Source organism: Ischnura elegans, chromosome X (assembly GCF_921293095.1).
Source record: "Ischnura elegans chromosome X, ioIscEleg1.1, whole genome shotgun sequence".
NCBI lineage: Eukaryota > Metazoa > Arthropoda > Insecta > Odonata > Coenagrionidae > Ischnura > Ischnura elegans.
This window is the reverse complement of record NC_060259.1, coordinates 109,726,759-109,736,463: the sequence shown is the minus strand read 5'-3', so window position 1 is coordinate 109,736,463 and position 9,705 is coordinate 109,726,759. Positions and strand designations below refer to the sequence as shown.

The 9,705-nt window shown below is 39.2% G+C and overlaps 1 long non-coding RNA gene across 1 annotated transcript; it reads right to left on the bottom strand.

Annotated features, from left to right (window-relative positions):
- On the bottom strand, positions 1 to 605 carry LOC124171818. Its single transcript, XR_006867974.1, has 3 exons — positions 462 to 605; positions 170 to 376; positions 1 to 91 (listed from the first exon to the last, which is right to left on the bottom strand). It is a non-coding gene; the product is annotated as an uncharacterized LOC124171818 (long non-coding RNA).
- Between the last annotated feature and the right edge of the window lie 9,100 nt (positions 606 to 9,705).

Here is a 9,705-nt window from a genome sequence, read left to right as displayed (position 1 = left end):
GAACATCAGCGATTAACCCCATATTTTCCTTGAAAGCCTTCTGAATTCTTATTTTCCTCTGCGTTAGTAGCGTTTTGAGATTACCTCGAGCCTGTAAAGAATTTTTCTCGTAATTTAAAGGCATTTTCACCGTTGAACTAGATTCAAGCCTGTTTGTATTCTTTCTTACCTGCCACTTTCTGAACTCCAGCCTGTACGATATGTGTAGCAAACATTCAAAAAACCGGATATAGCAATGCAAGGTTGACAATCCGAAGGAATATTTTGTCACATCTACAGGTCGATTCCTTAATGCCATCAAATTATTCATCTCCGCAGCTGTTGCTCCGCAGATGTAGCACCTCATACTCGGGTTGCCAGTAAATGCATTGCATACCTAAAATAATCGTCATTCATTAATTTTAATCCATAAACTTTAAAATATTCCAGACTATCACGATATAAGCATGAATTTTTCTTACCTTTCCATTTATCATTGTAAGCAACAAGCTGAAGTTGACTGAGTAATTTCTATTGCTCCAATTTTTCAGGCCGTCAATCTGCCTTTGTATATATTTGCTTTCCTCAACAGCAACTTCCTTAGTTTCCTTCAACCACCGTAGGCGGATAGGCCGGCAAAATGAATTTACTATAACCTAACACACAAACAGCCTTCCGAGTAACTTTTTTGCTTTTCAATACTATTGCCTTTTCGTAGGATCCCCAATTATTAAAAAAATACCACACGCAGGAAGTACACACGATGAGAATTTCAATACACTGCCTGAAAATACACCACATAGCTTGAAATTTCTGCAACATCTCAATTATATTCAAGCAAAATCATTTAGAGCTCTTGGCCTTATTTCAAGATTTGGTAAAAACTTCAATAGCATTGAAATTTACAAAGTGCTGTACACAGCTTTAGTCAGATCAAACTGTGAGTACTGCTCTGTCGTATGGGTCTCCTTACTGTGTCTTTCACTTTAATACCTTAGAGTCCATCCAAAGGAAGTTTGTTCGAATGGTTTCGATAAAGTTTCGACTATTCGATAATGACTATAGCTATTCTGACATATTGCCTTTATTTAATCTTCCATCCATATTTAAGCGGAGACAGTGCTCTAATGTTATTTTCCTGTATAAGCTGTTAAATAACCTAGTTGATTCCCCTGTCTTACTAAGAGAAATATTCATGAAAGTTCCTTCTTACTCCACTAGATGTGACACTCTTTTTGACAATAGCCATCACTCACGCAACTACACCTACTTTTCCCCATTGCAGGAAATAATGCGTGACGGCAATTTATGTATCAAAAGAGGACCTATTTTTTGATTCTTTACCTTCTATAATGAGGTACCTGAAAGGAATACCAGATAAGATGTTACCTAATACATAATTAACTATTACAATATGTGTATTTTTGTCACTGTTATGATATTTTATGGCATTTTATAAATAATTGTATGCTTTATAATTGGGCCTTGGCCCGTTAATTAATTAAATATGAAATACATTGTTAGCAACATTAATTATCTCACCTTGTTAACAGTATTTGTTATTCACATTATGTTATTATTATTATCCCACTCATAGTCCACAAATATCAATTTTATTTTCCAAAAATAGTATCACGAGGTAATTTCTAGCATATTGCCATTCTCGTTGTCATTGTGATATTGATTGCCTTGATTTTTGATCTCTTCTTGATGTTTTTATCTACTATTGTTGCTCCTTATGAATGAATTCGTTTGTAATACTATTATCTTGGTGCGTTTAATTTAATTCCACTATTGTAAATATGAATTATGAAAGGGTTAGCACGTAGCGAGCGATCTTAGAAGAAGAGACATTAGAAGTTGGAAATGTAGTTGTCTCGTGTGATATACAAAGGTACCTCATCAATCCATAGTTTCGCTAAAATGTTCATGGTGAAACTTGGTGGTAAGGAAGTGCTTATATAAAACATGTGATGTTTTCAAAAGAAACTATTTCATATTCACTTACTTCAACTTTTTACACTTCACGAGGGCCGAAACTAGGAGTTTTTTCAGGGGGGGGTCAATTTGACGACCCCCTCCCCTTATCCCCCGCCCACACCCTCTCCCACCACCAAAATATACACCCGATACATCCGTGAGCTATATTTTTGAGATGCGGTAGTTGAGATTACACACCGTATGTTTGCGATAAAAAATTTTTATGTGTATTACTGTCTAATAATTTTACATTACTAATTATCGTTAAAAAATTTCACTGGAAAAATTAAACAACTTTTCAGTAAACTTTTCAAATTTTCCGCCCACTGAAACCTGCCGCCCGTGACAGGTGCACCTGTCCTACTGCCTAAAACACTATTACCAGGAGAATTCAAGCTGGAAAATCACTGCGCTGTCCCACTCCCGGAATAAGAAATCGTAATTGAATGAGGCTGTAAGCAAATCACTTATTGCCAGTTACACGAAATTTTGCTTTTAACTACAGTATGAAACGATAGAGAGACAAACAACACTGCACTCCTTCAACGATATTGAAATAAAACTGCAAGATGTCATTTATTTCTGTCGGAAAAAAGAAAATCATTGTGGAAGAATCCAAATACCGTCAAAGGCTGTGCGTCATAAAGAACTATATGCATGGTGAAACAAAAACACAGTACTATTCCACAAAATTTATTTAACCTGTCTATTAGTTTCGACGTTTACACCGTCATTATCAAGACTAACTGAGCAATAGCATACAACATCCAGCCTTATTTATCCAACAATAGTGTGAGGGAAGGAGGAGGGGGGGGAACTAAATGAGGAGGAGCATTGACCATTGTTGTTTGGGCATTGTTGGTTGGATTGGAGGTTCAAAACACAAAGTATAAAAGCTTGGGGGGGGGGGGCAGGCAGATAGAAAGTCAGGTGGTAACGAGGTTAATTGGAATGGGAGGAAGAGGATTGTCAAGGAAGAAGTCAGATTTTAAAACAGTAGATAAAAAATTAGAACATTTGAATACAGTCATATCATTTGAAATTTTAGTGTTACGTGCAAGAGTGCATTTGGTGATTTCTAAAATATCCAGTTTTACACTTTTGTCATGGACATGTAAAATTTTAATATTAAAATCACTGTTGTGGCCGGATTCGGACAGGTGTTTAGAAAAATAGGAAATGGAGTCTTTCAAACGAGCACTTCTTTTGTGTTCATCAACACGAGTTTTAAACTTGCGGCCCGTTTGACCAACGTACACACCGTTGCACTCGTCGCATGTCAGGGCATAGACACCACTTTTGTCCTCAGGATGCACTTTGTCCTTGGAGTTAAAAATCACTTTACCAAGGGAGGTCGGGGAGTAAAAACACACTCGGTATTTGTCTTTGGGTATGAGGTTGTGAACACTGTAAGACAGGGGGCCAAGGAAAGGTAATTTGCACCACCGTTTGGGTTCTGTTTTGGGGACCGGCAGTAAACTGGTTAGGGTGGGCGATACTCTTATTCGGTTTTTTTGGCCAGTAATTTACGGATGAGGTCATCATTATAGCCGTTATTAGAACATATCGATTTAATAACATCAAGTTCCTGGTTGAAACTTGAAGCAGACATTGGGATACAGATTAGTCTGTTTAACATAGAGTTAATGCCTGCAATCTTGTGGGAGTAAGGATGGTTTGAGTCTGCGGGGATAAGTACATCCGTAAAGGTACTTTTCCGGTAGATTGCGAAGTCATGTTTGCCTTCTTTGAGGGAAATCGTAACATCTAGGAAGTGGATTGAGTCACCTCCGAGTTCAGAAGTAAAATTGATGGATCGGTGGAGGGAATTGAGTAGCCCAAGAAAGGAGGCCAGTTGTCTCTTGCTACCGGTCCATAAGCAAATAATGTCATCCACGTATCTAAAGTAGTAGCACAAGTTTTTTAAAAGAGGGTGATGAGAGCTGAACAGTTTACTTTCCAGGTTATCCATAAAGATATCAGCCAGGACGGGCGAGAGAGGAGAGCCCATAGAAAGGCCGTGGTTTTGTCTATAAAACTGGTGATTGAATTGAAAATAATTTTGGCCCATGCACACTGATAATAGTTTTTTGAAGTCACTCACTAGGTCGTCATTGACGGATGATTTTCTGAGCCAATCTAGAGTTATATCTATAGCTTCTTTGGCAGGTACGGAGGTAAAAAGAACTATATAGTTCGATTTTATGTACATATTTTGAAATGATGCACATAGGTAATACCAAGCAGATGTATAAAAATCGGAAGTCAATCAAAATATGCGTGTTTCAAATATGTATTCACAATACTGCTCCCATCTTCACCCAAATATCCGTGTTGTGGTCGTCGGGGTGTTTGACGGAAACATTCTAGTATTTCCCTCAAACAGTTTGGCGGGTGTATGCTTGCCTGGGTATTCATGTATTCGCCTGGGCCTCGGGCCAAGATCATTGGCTTAAGGATATTCTATATGTATTTTTAAAGAATGTTTGTTGGCCTGGTGATGTGCAAAGTTGCATCTCTGTTGTTCTAGGATTACTGGGGCGGGGTGTCGCCCCTCTTAAGCCGCTTCTTATCGAGTCATCCGGGTACGAATCCCATTGTAGCTATTTGATTTTTTCGCAGCAAATTTGCCCCATTGATATTTATATCTTTGCACGTGACTACGCACTGTGGCACCTGTCACGAGGTAGTGCCTCACTGAAGGAAGGGTCAGTGAATTCGCTCAAGGCTTCACAGGTCTGTAGCTAAAGGAGGCATTACAATTATTGATACCCCCGAAATTTTTGGGAGATTAAGTCAGAGTTGTACTCCTTCCAAATATACCCCTCCAATAGGGTGGTTTCCTATTATTTTTTTATTGCCTAAATCGAAAGATTATTACTCCCGGAGTACGTATTTCACGCTTTTAGATTTTTAAATGACGATATCCATTTTTCGCGATTAAATGAAAAGTGAAAATTTTCAAGCGCGCGGAAACGCGGCGGCTAAGTATGAATGGAAATAACGGAAAACCATGATTTTACAAAGTATTTCTTTGACAAATGAAGTTTTCTCGATTATGAAAAGTGTTAAAATTAGTTTAAATCCCTCTACCTCGTACCCTGTTTTTCAAAAATCCCCCCCCCCCCCAACTTTTGGACCCCAGAACGAAATTTCTGGCTATAATATATACCCCACTGCACGTGAGCAACAGGCCAGCTGCTGGCTGTCTGGGATAGTGATGGGCACTGTGCGAGTGAGCCAGTTCAAATGTGCGACTCAGCAGATTGAGCTGTGAGGCGAGAGAGTCTTATTTGGTGAGTCGCGACTCCCTCCGCGCACGACTCCCTCCGCGCACACTGTGCGCTGGAATTGTGCGAGGCGAAGTCAGACTCCCGGCGCTCACGACTCCCTCTGAGCACAATGCCCGCGTAAAAGTTTTCGTCTACTCCAATTTTTGTATCAAAATTATACGAGAAAAAAAAAGAAAATTTGTTTAAACACAAACAAATAAGATGAATCAACGAAATGAATTATGAATTGTTTATATGATAATGTAGTTTCGGTGAGAATATTTTGTTACAACAGAAAATCTTTTAAAATTGTCGTCATCTAAAAGCGCAGGAGACGGAATAAATTTTCCGCCTTCCATGAAAGGTATAACGTATCCGCAGAAATGGTTCCTTAGTTACATCAGCTGCGGTGGAAGTCGGACTCCCTCCGCACACATTCTGCATGTTGGAGTTTGAAGCTCACCGCACGTTCGGCAAGTCAGAGTGAGAACATTAGGGTGTTGCTTATTTTTTAGATTTTCTCGGATTTTTGATTTCTACCTCTTAAAATATGCTATGGGTTGCAGAATGGATATCCTAAAAATTTCAGCCCAATTGTTTAACATTTAAAGGTCGCTCAAAGAGCATAAATGCAATACCATTAGATTTTCCAGATTTTTTTAAGTAACATCATTTTCAGGGGTAACTAGACGTGGGTGCAGTAGGGCGAATCGCAAAAATCGATTTATTTCAAATCCATCTAGCCCGATGAAAGAAAGTTGTTGGACTAGTCAAATTAAGGCCTGAAAACATTCAGACCTCTAGGTGAACCCCTGACCCTCGCTCAAATACCATTTATGGGGGGAAGGTAAAATATCGGAAAATATATTTTATGGTCATTCCCTATTCATTTTGCCGAGTTACTAGCCTTTCAGTGCGTACATTTCGAGCATTTTGACTTATCTGACACCGTTTGCCACAAATGCCAAATTTGGGTGCGCGTCCATGAAGAAAATATTCCAACGCCCACGCAGCGTCGCGGATACAAGAGTGATAGGCCGCTCCCGTCCCCTCCCCGCCCGCCTCTCCCCCACCCCCGGCCCAAAGACAGCAAAATTCATCCTGCGCGTGCTACTAGGAGTGCGCTCATCTTCCGTATTATCAGAGAGGAGAAGAGAGGGCCAGCCTTTATGGGGAAAAGGATATACATTTGTTGTTGTGAATTGCTGTCGAGAGAGGGCAGTGGCGTACTCTCGCACGGGTAAGCTGACCCGTAGCCTACGTTATTCATATATATGTAGCCCATGTATATAACGTAGGCTACGGCTGACCTTGGGTCCTCTCCCTCCCTTCTTTCCCCTCACTGTTTGACGGGGGGACACTCGTGACGTGACATTCGACACCTCGGTCCGACGGGAGACGAAATCAGATCGGGCTGTGTGAGGGAGAGAGCTGTTGGGACAAAAGAAGCATGGATAGGAGGGATTTTTTTATCGCCTGGCGAGCTGCGTCTTCCACAAATTCTTCCGTCATCTCTCTGCTTGGCTCTTCCCGTTACTACTGAAAACACTTTTACAACATGCAGCTGTGAATAGCTGTTGAAAAAGTCTCATACAGTTCAAAGAATGCGGTCCGAAGGCAAGAGAGAAAAAAATTTCAGGGCACCGGGACCCCCGGTTTGATGGTTATAAGTGAAAAATGAAGCATCCTTCATTATTGAAAACTCAAAATTATGTAATCTAACCTTGAATTAAGCATCGCTTCCGCAAAAATATTATCCATCAGTCCGAAAGTACAGATTCTTAAATTCTGAATGCATCTCCATTCCGGGTCATATTCCTTTAGGGTATTTTGTTCCATATTGATAAACTAAACGAATAAGCTATCAGTGAGAAAACTTCAGGGAAGTATCCACTCGACCTCCAGGGATTTTTATGAAATTTCAGAGGAGATATGCACGAATATCGAATGGACGTTCAGAGGATTTCAATATAAGACAAGGTCTCAGGCGTTATTTTATGGAATTGCTTCATGTTCAATGAAATAAAACATAGTTATTTTATTTCATTTAACAGAGGATTTTATATTCAGCAATGTGAGATTCAATGAGTCCTTTGACGAAGTTCTGCAGCCTTCCGCAATACGGTACTGGCACCAAGGCAAATTTGAAAGATAATAACGTTTATAGTATTTTGTCGGAAGAGATAAGCCACTTTGTGAAACTTATTGGGCTCCATTAAATGAGGCAATTAAATATTACCCGCTGATAAGTTGACGCAAAAGTGGTAACAAATTTATGAAAGTAGGAATCTTTCGTTCGGAGTTTCTTATTTCAGGAATTGAAGAGCATATAAAACGTAAAAGTTGGCGCACAACAACATGCGAAAAGAATTACACAAAATAGTTCACTATCTCAATCCTTTTGATTAACTCAAACATTCTCCTGCGAACAGATGTTTTTTATATACGCTGAAAATAGGGTATTTTCGGACAAATTCTAAATTAAACGATCACACACACACTCCTACAAAATATTTTTCCTCTGTTGGAAGTATTTTTTAACGTCTGAAAACATTTTACTAGTTTTCAATCGTAGGGAAAATAGTCCCTAACAATGGAGGAAATTGAGGGCTTTACTTCGGGAAAATTATTTATAGAATACATGTCAGTGAAAGTATCTCCGGAGGGGCTCGTCAACAGGTCGTTTGCAGCTAGAACTTTGAACTTTATGTTGCACACTGGGAACAAATACTGTACTAACATTGAAAATCAATATTGTATTGAATAATTTGTTATCTAAGACAAACAATTGGTTTTGGCTCGTTACATTCTTTGCAAAAAGTCAATAAATATCTAAAGTACAGAACATCAAATATTTTGTAGCCTTCAATGAATGGATAACTCAAAATACTTACGCGATGGCGGTTTAAGGTTTTGGACGTCGGATTAAGTCCACAAAGTTTTATTTGTGATCAGGGAAGCTGAAACAGAAAAGCTCTAAAAGACTTGGTCGTCTCGTTTGAAAATCCTTATTTCGAGGTAAAAAATAGAAAAATTTATTGCATATTAGATGTGCCTCATCTAGTCAAATCTTTAAGAAATAACTTACTTACTAGTGACTTTGTAGCGGATGGAAAAATAATTTCATTCAAAAATATCCGCAGTGTCCATAAGAGCGACACTTCGAGCTCAACCACAAGAGCGATGTGGAAATTAACGCCGGCTCATTTGTGGCCAAATGCCTTTCAGAAGATGTCAGTGAAGCTGGCTACTCAAATATTCAGTTTGTCCGTCGCCGCCGCAATCCGTGCGAGTTGCTCCACAGAAGAGCTGATACTATCATCAGCTACCTCTACTGCGGACTTCATTGAGATGATAAACAACATTTTTTATTTGCTCAACTGTAAATTAAATGTCCGCCTTTGTGATAGCAATATTAAAACCAAGGACCTGCTGCATGAAGGGTATCGGATAATGAGTGGGATAACAAAAGTAGACGGAAGTCGACCTCCGTGTTTCGACGGCTTTCTTTTGTCGATTAAGTCAATTATGGCACTTTTAGAATCTAGTGAAGAGGGAGTTGCGACAGCAAAACTAAACCAAGACGCCCTGAAAAATTTTTATCGGTGATGAGGCAGAAGGGGAGATTTAATCGCAACCCCACAGTAAAGGGATTCAGAACGAGCTACAGGCAAGTTTCAGTGCTGAAAGAAGTTTGCTGAAACCTCCTAGATCTTCAAGCTACGACTTGGATGATAGCTACATGCTGGACATTCAGAATGAGGAATGGATTAGATCCATGGAGCCATGCTCTTCAACTTTGCCTACCGATATGGAAGAAGGTGAAGAAGATACTTCACCAAACTCCTCCGAGGAGCATGTTGACGTCAACTCTGATATCGGAACGGATGTGATCACCCTCCAGGATTGCTCCGACGTATACTTCTCAGGGTACTTGGTAAGAAGAAAGATTTTCCTGTCCCAAGTGCAAGGAAATGTTTGTACACAAGGAGGACATGAGCGATAAGTCTCAACTCCTAATTTTATAAAAGACCTTTCCTGGCCTGAAGAATACATCTTCTGGTCTTCATTACCCATCCAGTGACTTTTTTGTTTTTACTAAAGCTGCCTTGAAAGTTTCCAAAAGAATTTTCAAAAAAATTCACATAAACAAAATGTAAGAAAAAATTTAATTTCTAAGTTGAAAAGAAATCTGAAATAGAAACTAGAGGGCCACACCGACGCGAGCATTCCATTTGAATGCAAATTGCATCTATTCTATGCATTTGACCTGCTTTTTACGTGCCCAATTTAAAAAATTGTAAATGGATGTCAGTCAGTAAACGCAATAGCAGAGATAAGATAAGAATTTTGTCTCATAAATAAAAAAAAAGTGGTAAATATGTGTTTGTAGTAAAAAACTGAAGTTAGTACACTCTTCTTTACACAAATCATGCTATTTTATTCTCTCCATCAAAAAACACATTTTTTATAA